Source organism: Chiroxiphia lanceolata, chromosome 4, assembly GCF_009829145.1.
Source record: "Chiroxiphia lanceolata isolate bChiLan1 chromosome 4, bChiLan1.pri, whole genome shotgun sequence".
In the NCBI taxonomy this organism is placed as follows: domain Eukaryota; kingdom Metazoa; phylum Chordata; class Aves; order Passeriformes; family Pipridae; genus Chiroxiphia; species Chiroxiphia lanceolata.
The window spans coordinates 24,644,984-24,653,452 of record NC_045640.1 but is presented as its reverse complement, the minus strand read 5'-3'; positions in this window follow the sequence as shown (position 1 = coordinate 24,653,452).

Below are 8,469 nucleotides of genomic sequence, written 5' to 3'. Positions count from 1 at the left end.
CCTGATCACTCTCTACAACTCCCTGAAAGGAAGTTGTAGCCAGGTGGGGGTTGGTCTCTTCTCCCAGGCAACCAGCAGTAGGACAAGAGGGCATGGTCTTAAGCTCTGCCAGGGGACGTTTAGGTTGGATATTAGGAAGAAATTTTTTACAGAGAGAGTAATCAGACATCAGAATGGGCTGCCCAGGGAGGTGGTGGATTCACCATCCCTGGAGGTTTTTAAGATGAGACTGGATGTGGCATTTAGTGCCATGGTCTAGTAACCACGGCGGTGTTGGATCAAGGGTTGGACTTGATGATCTCAGAGGTCTTTTCCAACCCAGTTGATTCTGTGATATGCTGCATCCTTCTGAACAACTTCCCTGTTCTGCTGGAGACCACAGAACAGGGAAGGTGTTCAGTACACAGAGCCCCTGACTGCTGATAGGTTTTTTTTGGTATAGATAACAAATATGGCAAGATTAATATAATTTGTAACTGCATACTAGGCATACCTTATAGTTAAAAGCATTCCCAAATCATAGGGAATGATGGTCAGCGCAGTGATCTACAGATGCACGTAGTAAGGGAGAGCGAGGTTCATCTGCTATTAAAGGAGGGACTCTGCATCTGAGAGCTGCTGTTTTGGCTCTCATAACAGCTTTCTGATAAAAGCACAGGAATGTGCCCTCATCTCCCCAAACATTTTATATAGCAAACATTGTCTGGTACACAGACAGGAGAGGCCTCTATTTCACTGTAGTCTCTCTGAGCAGTTTCTTATGTGTGTGGACCTCAGAGGTCCTAGTCCTTTCTAGACCTAGTCCTTTCTAGGTCTTGTCTTCTTTTTCTCCTGCATGAAAGTGGGAGAGCTCAATTCCTCCCCAAAGGTACTATGGACTGAATTATTGCTTGAACTCTAAGTATGATGCCCACTGCAGCAGCTTCAGCTTTCCTCCCCCAGAACCTCAAGTAAAATTACTAAGTGATTAGCCAGGTAGAAATAGTATTTCATTTTGATAATTCAGCCGGCATGCACTTCTGTAATAAGACCACATCAAAATGAAACTGCAGTCTCATGCGGTTGTTTGCAGAGTAGATGAGTCAGAGCCTCTCTCTTTCCATGCTGCAGCTCACTAAACCTGTGCCAAGTTTAATAATTTCCACTCCCTTCAGGAGAGAGGATCACATTCAAGCTGGGTGATTTCCCAAACACTCTGCACCATGTAGTGAAAGATTTTAATGTCTTAACCTTAACATGTAATTGATGAACAATTCTTCATTTAAATTGTTAGATTTATCATGCATCTACTTTGGTAGAAAAACATCATAGCAAAAAATCCAAGAGCAGACAAGTTTCACTGTTAATTCAATATAAAAATGAACTCTGGATTCCTCTCTGGATTTAATTGCAGCTGCAAAGTTAACAGAAACTGTTTTACAAGGGAGCATAGCTATAGAGGGAAGGCTGCTGGGTCCTTTTACCTCCCACTTAATAGGAGATAACAGGTCCTGTTCACTGGAAGCCTGGCCACTTAAAAAGGAGTCAAAATGGTTTTTATCCTAAACCATGGAACAGAAATATGACACCTCAAAATAGGACACATCATTTGATTAAAGGACACATGAAAGCTTTATCTTTGACAGTGAGCTAATTGCCTGGCACAGCCTGATGCTAATGCTGCACATCCCTCACACCCCATCAGTGTCCATCCCTGTCTCAAAAAATCCTGACATCAACTAATCACAGCTAACTTTATATTCCTTCCAATGGGAAGCTTGTGAAGTGGCTGATGTGAGATTGAATGCCTCAAATGTGCAGGTGCCTTGATCTTGATGCAGAAGTTGAACTTCAAACTTTTAGGTCCATAAACTTATCTTTGTCTCTAATTCCTCTGAGTTTTATTTGATTCTACATCAAATATAGATTATTGTACCTTTATGCTGCTTTCTTGCACAAAGTCATTCCTGGCACTTCATAGTTCTGCCTCAGGTGTGACAGGTGGGGGAAAAAACCTTTAAAGTGCAATTAACTTCAGAAAGACAAACAATAGCTGTGACAAGTGCCTCCATCCCTCTCAATGGCATCATAATATAAAATAAGGTTTAAATGCAAGAAGAAATTTGTTTGCTATATCTCTGCCCACAGTTTCAGTAGCAGCATCTCAGTCATGTGTATTATGTTGCTGAATAGGCTGTTTGTTTGGAAGATTTTTCCCTAGGGATCAGAATAAGCACAGAAATAAGGTGATCGCTCCACTCGTCTCAATTCCTAAGAAAACAAGGATTATGTGATTGATTTCTGCTTGTTTCCAACAATTTGTTCACAAATTGGCAAATTTCAATTAAATTCAATGGAAGAGTAAAAACCTCAGGGCTACTCAGGTCTTAAAAATGTCTTGGAAATGTGAAAAAAATGTGATCTGAGTTGGTCTCATCCACCTTTGAGACATAGATCCCTGGGAAAGACAGCTTCACCTGTTCTGCTGGGATGTACAGGCACCACAGCAGCAATAGCTGCAGCAGGACATGTTCCCGAACCAGGGACATGTGGCCTGAGCCCTGGACAAGGCTTGAGAGAGGAGCAGGTGGTGGGAAGGTGTGCACAGGGCCATGCACGGGTGTCACAACCTGCTGCAGCACAGGCACAAAGCAAAGTTGTTTTTTTAAGGGAGCATATTACACTTTGCCTTTAACTGCCTGAAAGCGCTGGCTTGAGGGTGGCCTTAGCTGTCCTTCCACAATTTTTTGTATTGTAGAGATCGACCTCAGAGGAGATTGATTTGACCATCAAATGCAGGTCATTCCTCATGTTGCCCTTTGATCAATGAATTCCTAGTTTGGGATATCACACTGCTCTTCTGACAGAAGAGGCATCAGAATAAATTGTTCAAATACCTTCTTGTGCTGTAAACCATACCACAAACAGCTTTTGAAAACACGATCACAGAGCTGAGGAAAAGATTCCTTCAGCCACATGGTCTCTTGTCCAATTTCTTCAGTTCTCAGTAACCTTTTTCACTTTTTACAGCCTCAGCTATATCCTTTAACTACACTTGAGCTCCTACTTACAGCAGCCCACCTCTCTCCCCTCCTTCGCCCTCCTGCCTTCTTTGAAGACCTTTTTGAGAGAAAACCACATCCTTACATTACTCTCATTGTTAGAGCCTCCACCAATGTTGCTGTTATTGTTCTTCACTACTTTTTGATAAAGCAGTCAAGCACAGCTCTGAACCTAGACTGCTCTTCAGATGTTCCCATCTGCAGGTGTGCAGACCATCCCAGTAAACTACATTTTACATATGTTTGAACTAAGTTTCCGTTAACTACATCATATATATCTCAAAACTGTAAATTATTCCTTGCAATAAGTCCATGAATTTGAAACTCAGTGCAGGTTTGTGGTCCTGTAAAAACAGTTTACTAAACAAACTGCTGGGCACCTCAGAGAAAGAAAAAAAAAAGATTATTCCTGTTTGTGCTGGTTACTGTGGGCTTAATTTTGTGGCTGATAATGCTAAATCTGTGTATTGTTGTACCATTCAGGGATTTACTCAGACTTGAGCTTATTAAAGCACTGGCACACAACTGGATTCTTGTTACACCACTGGCAGCATTTGCACTACCTCCAAAGAGCATAGGGAAGTGATCACAAAATAGAGCTGGAGTCAGCTTTTGCAGACTGCATCTCTATCCTTCAGCTTGCCAATATTTTTAAATCTGTGACCCCAACTCTCCTTGCACTGTAGAATGTTTGGGTATATATTTGTCTTAGGGGAGTTGTCTTGCTATGATCAAGCAGCACCTCTGTCACATTCAATTGGATTTGCAGTTTGATCAACATTTGCTACAACAAGATGGAGCTTTCTCATTGACCTGGGACCCACTGGAGGCACAAGATGCAGACCTGCTACTTAATGATCTGTGTCAGACATGCATTCAGCCTGTGAAAGGAAAATTTTCTTGCCAGGATTGTATGGCATATGTGGTAAGATCAACAGTGGAGGCCTTTGGACTGAAATAGATGGGAATCTACTGTGCTAAACTGGCCAGATGGGGAGCAACAAGAAAGATGTATTGCTCTTTTGACATCTAGCAGCTAGCAGCTTCTAATTCATTGTGTTGCTAATGGGTTCAAACCTAAAAATGTGGTCAGCATATCAGCAGGTGACACTCCAGGTCTTCTCCCAAACAACCTTCAGAATATGAATGCAGAGTAATTCACAAGGGAGTTTTTTTCCTCAAGTATTTGGCATGGTCAACTGGAAGCATGATCCTACAGGCTGGCTCCCTTGGTTAAGCTCCATTCCTCATGAAGAAGCAAAATATGACTGCATTGTTGAACACAATGGATGCTTTACACCTCTAATTAGTGTAATGAGGCACGTGACAATTGTATTTTCCACATCTCCTGTCTCTTAGTTGAGTCCAAATAGGTATGGCACCAGCCCCATGCCCTGATCCTCAGTTCACAGAGAAAAATGGAGCTCCTGCACTGCCCTCTATAAGTGACAGTCCTGCCTACCTAGCTGATGTTCTTAAGCAGTTACCAGATCCCTTCAGTTATACAGCTGGTGAATAAGAAGTAGTGACAGAAAGCCTATTTTTGCAGCCTTGAGTCTGACTGTGCTGGACCCTGATTCTGTCTCCTGCTTGCCCTCTGTGTCCTGCACAATATTTGTGAGGTCAAGGATGAGCAGAATTCAGTCCACCACAGTCACTGCCTGATCCAGCTGTGGCTCCTTCACTCGCATGCCACTGGGAGCACCAAATCATGAGATGCGTGCAGGGATGCAAAGTCCCTCCCAGCTGCTTGCTGTCATGTAAAGCTGTGTACACACTGGAGGCATACAATGAACTTGTCATTATTTTACTTCAATTTTTTTTTTTTCACCTCTTGCTGTGAGTGCTGGCAAGCTTCTCTTGCAAATTCTGGTGCTCCAACCACACTCAGTGTCTTGCAACTGGTCCTGAAGCCAACTGCACCCTGTTAAACGCAGGCCAAAGTGGCACGTGGTGTTGTGGTGAACCCATATCTTAGTGCCACATCAACAGAGGCACAAGCTGCCTGCTTCAGGGACTAGTGAGTTTAGCTCAGGCACCTCTGCCCATGTGGGCTACAGAAGTCCCTCAAAGGCCTGTCTTCTACACCCCTCATCCTCAGCCAAGCCAAGCCAGGGAATGGTAAGAATTAGGCTCAGCCTTGTTGTCAGATATGGTCCTGCCACAGCCCCTGAGACGTCCACACGGCCTTGTGGACCCATCACTGCTACCCTGAATATTGACACAGCTCCTCTCTTTTTTTTTCAGTGTACCTGCAAGTCCTCAGGGGCCCTGGCACAACTTTTTTTCTGCAGCCCAGGGATTTTTTCAGGGGTTACATAATTACTTTTAGCACCACGGTTGCTTATGTACCTCCACACTGTACAGAAACGAACATAAATTCCATTCACATTCATGCTGACTCTGTCCACCTCCTGCTGCAGCTTTGTTCATTGCTCTTTTGAAGAGCACGTGTGAGCTCCCAAGCTTTTGTCTCCTCCTTTTCCCATCCTGGGTGTCTTCTACCAGTTCCTGCAGACTCCAATAACATAATGTGGTTTGCTGCTGCTTCTGCATCTCACTCATTGTGCCTGGCACACTCAGAGCACAGCACACACAGCTCAGCAGACTGATTTTGTGAAGTTAAAGGCAGGGTTTTTTCAAGCCACCCTGCCTCAGGTTTCAGTTTTCCCATTGTTTTTGTTCTTCTGTCATATGTACAATATCAGGGCACTACCCTCCAGACATCTAAGCTCTTCTGCTTGGTGAATACTCTGTTAATTCTGGATCATTCAATAGCATCTCTGAGTGATTTGTCCCAGATCTCAATCTGGACTTCTGCCTTGGATCTTTCTGAAAGCCATCTCTGGTTTAACATGCTATTTGCACTCTCAGCTTTAAGCTGTATCAGTCATGTATGTAATATGCAAAGCAGTGATATTCCTCCAGTCTCTGCTGTACAGTTTCACTGGATTTAACTCCACCAGCATTGGCTGTCACCTGTTGCAAAGACTAACTATACCAGAACTAGCTATTCGTGATGGGGTGTGGGGTGGAAGCAACTTCCCAACTAATTTTTTGCTAGGTAAGGCTCATTGGATTTTTTCCATCTGTAAATTAAAAGTTAAATTGTGACATATGTGAGAGTCAAAAGCATGTGTCAGCTATGAATGCAAGAGGGAAATACCTTCAGTAAAGGTGCCTCATTTTCTTTAAATGTCTCTGGATATTCAGGGGAAAATAACAAAGATATAGCCCTACACAATAGAGAGCCAAAAACTTGAGAATGCTCCAGAGCAAGGATAGTGCATCAGTTTTCTTGGCAGCCAGGTAGAAAGTTGTGAAAGACGTGGAGCAGAGTCAGATGCTCCTCTCCTTAACTTAACCTCCTTAAGTTATGTCTCGTGAGCCTGGGTCTCTATATGAGTAGCTCCCACTGCAGAAAAAAAATCTTTACCATCAAAAAAGAACAATTTGAGGAACACTGGTAATTTCTCTCCAGTATTTTATCATGGAAGGGTAAAATTCTAAGGGTAAAACGCCCAGAGTTTCTCACCTCACAGCTACTCTCCTAGGTCAAAGTCCCTAAGGCTAAATTCTTGCTGAGATTGTGTTCAGCCTCTTTTCTTTACCGGTAGAGGAAACAGTAATATTTTCAAGGTGATGACATTTCAATGAAACCTGTTGAATGGGGACTAAATCTTTACTGTAAAAATGTCCCTGTTGCATACATTGAGATCAGTCCATCCCAGAGTCCAGTAACTACAGGGAATGCAAGAGCATGCTCCAGAAAGAGGAACAGGGATAACTATGGAGAGACTTTCCCTCTATTTTAGCCTCCCAGCATTCATCATAACTCCCTCAGGAAGAATTAGATTTCTAAATCACTGATGAATCAGATGCTAACTCAGCCAATACCATGTTTTGTACAGTTAAAAAGGTCATTATGTTGATTACAAGCTGCTAAAACAGTTAATGCATCGTTATATATTGTCCCTTCTTTTTCTGTCCCTTATGCTTACCTACTCCCTGTGACTTCAGTGAATTGAAATGCTGGAAAGCCCTAATCTCACAAAGTGTATTACAGATCCATTCAGAACAAACTCCTCAGGTCAAACCTGTCAGCAGGAACACTTGACAGACCTGACGAACGCCAAAGTACCCACCAGCACAAAGATCTTTTATAACTGATCTGAAAGTACTTTAAAAAAGGGTCACTGCCATCTCCCCATATCCTGTGGGGGGCCAGCAGAGCCATGGCTCAGTGTCACCCAGCTGCGGAAGTGGGGCCAGGGACAGCCAGGGTGTCTGTGCAGTAGCATTTCATGCCTGCAGTTCATTGCCTGCCATCCACCAATCAGCCACAGAGAGCAGGTCGGTCACACCAGCAGTCTGTTTGGAGTTGTGTATCTAAAACTAATTTGTGCAGCCTTACATAGGCCTGGTCCAGAGCCTGGTAAAACTTAAAAGCTTCCCATTAACCTGATCTAGCTTTGCCAAGCTCTGCACAATGCAGAAGAGACTGAACAGCTAACATTCATTGTCGATGCCACTGCTCTAATCACAAGCCAAGGCTGCAGCTCTGGTTTAGTTGGTCAATAAGTCTAAGACAGATCAAATACCAGCACAAATTCTACATACTAGATAATAATTTAAAATATATGTATATATTTTAATGCCCAAGATTCATTACAAGTTCTAAACCAGTCTCTTAGGGAATCCCGCTTCACAGTGATAGATAAATGCAAGAGTTAAGGTAATAGCCAGAAAGTCACTTAGCATTTTACATATTAAAAACCCCATAATTTTCTGGGAAAGAGAAAATTCAGCAGTGCTTATGTGTTGCAAGCGGTTTGGCACATAAGACACTTAAGTCTCCATCCAGTTGCTTCTACATATTTAATTCACATACTAAGTTGAGGAGTATCAGCTTTGGGTCTCTCCCCTCACACTGAGACTGGCTGTGCGTCTTTGGCCACCACAGCCGTGCCTGTGGCTAGCAGATACAGCCACATCCTGGGCAACTAACATTTGCAAGGGATCTTGGTTTTCAAAGCAAAGCCAGCACTTGAAAATCTCACCCTTTTGTGGTACCTGAACAGCGATGGAGCATTTTGGGAAGGCAACCCAGGCAGTCAGAGGAGACTCCCAGGTCTTGGCATGAGAGCTGCCCCAGGAACTTGCATCCTCCAAGGCAGAGCTGGGAGCTGCTGGGGTGCCCATGGGAGCCAGTACCCGCTAGAGACTTCTTAGAAACGCTGCCAAAGCGGGTGAGTGAGTACTTCACACTGAGCACAGACATCAATCATCATTTCCTTCCTCTTTTCCAGAGACAGAAACAACCACCACCAGGCCCATGCCCTGCTGCTCCACCCCTGCATGAACATACCCAAGGTGAGAGAAGCAATGACAGAAACCCAGCCTTGTGTAAGGTGGTTGTGAAAGACCT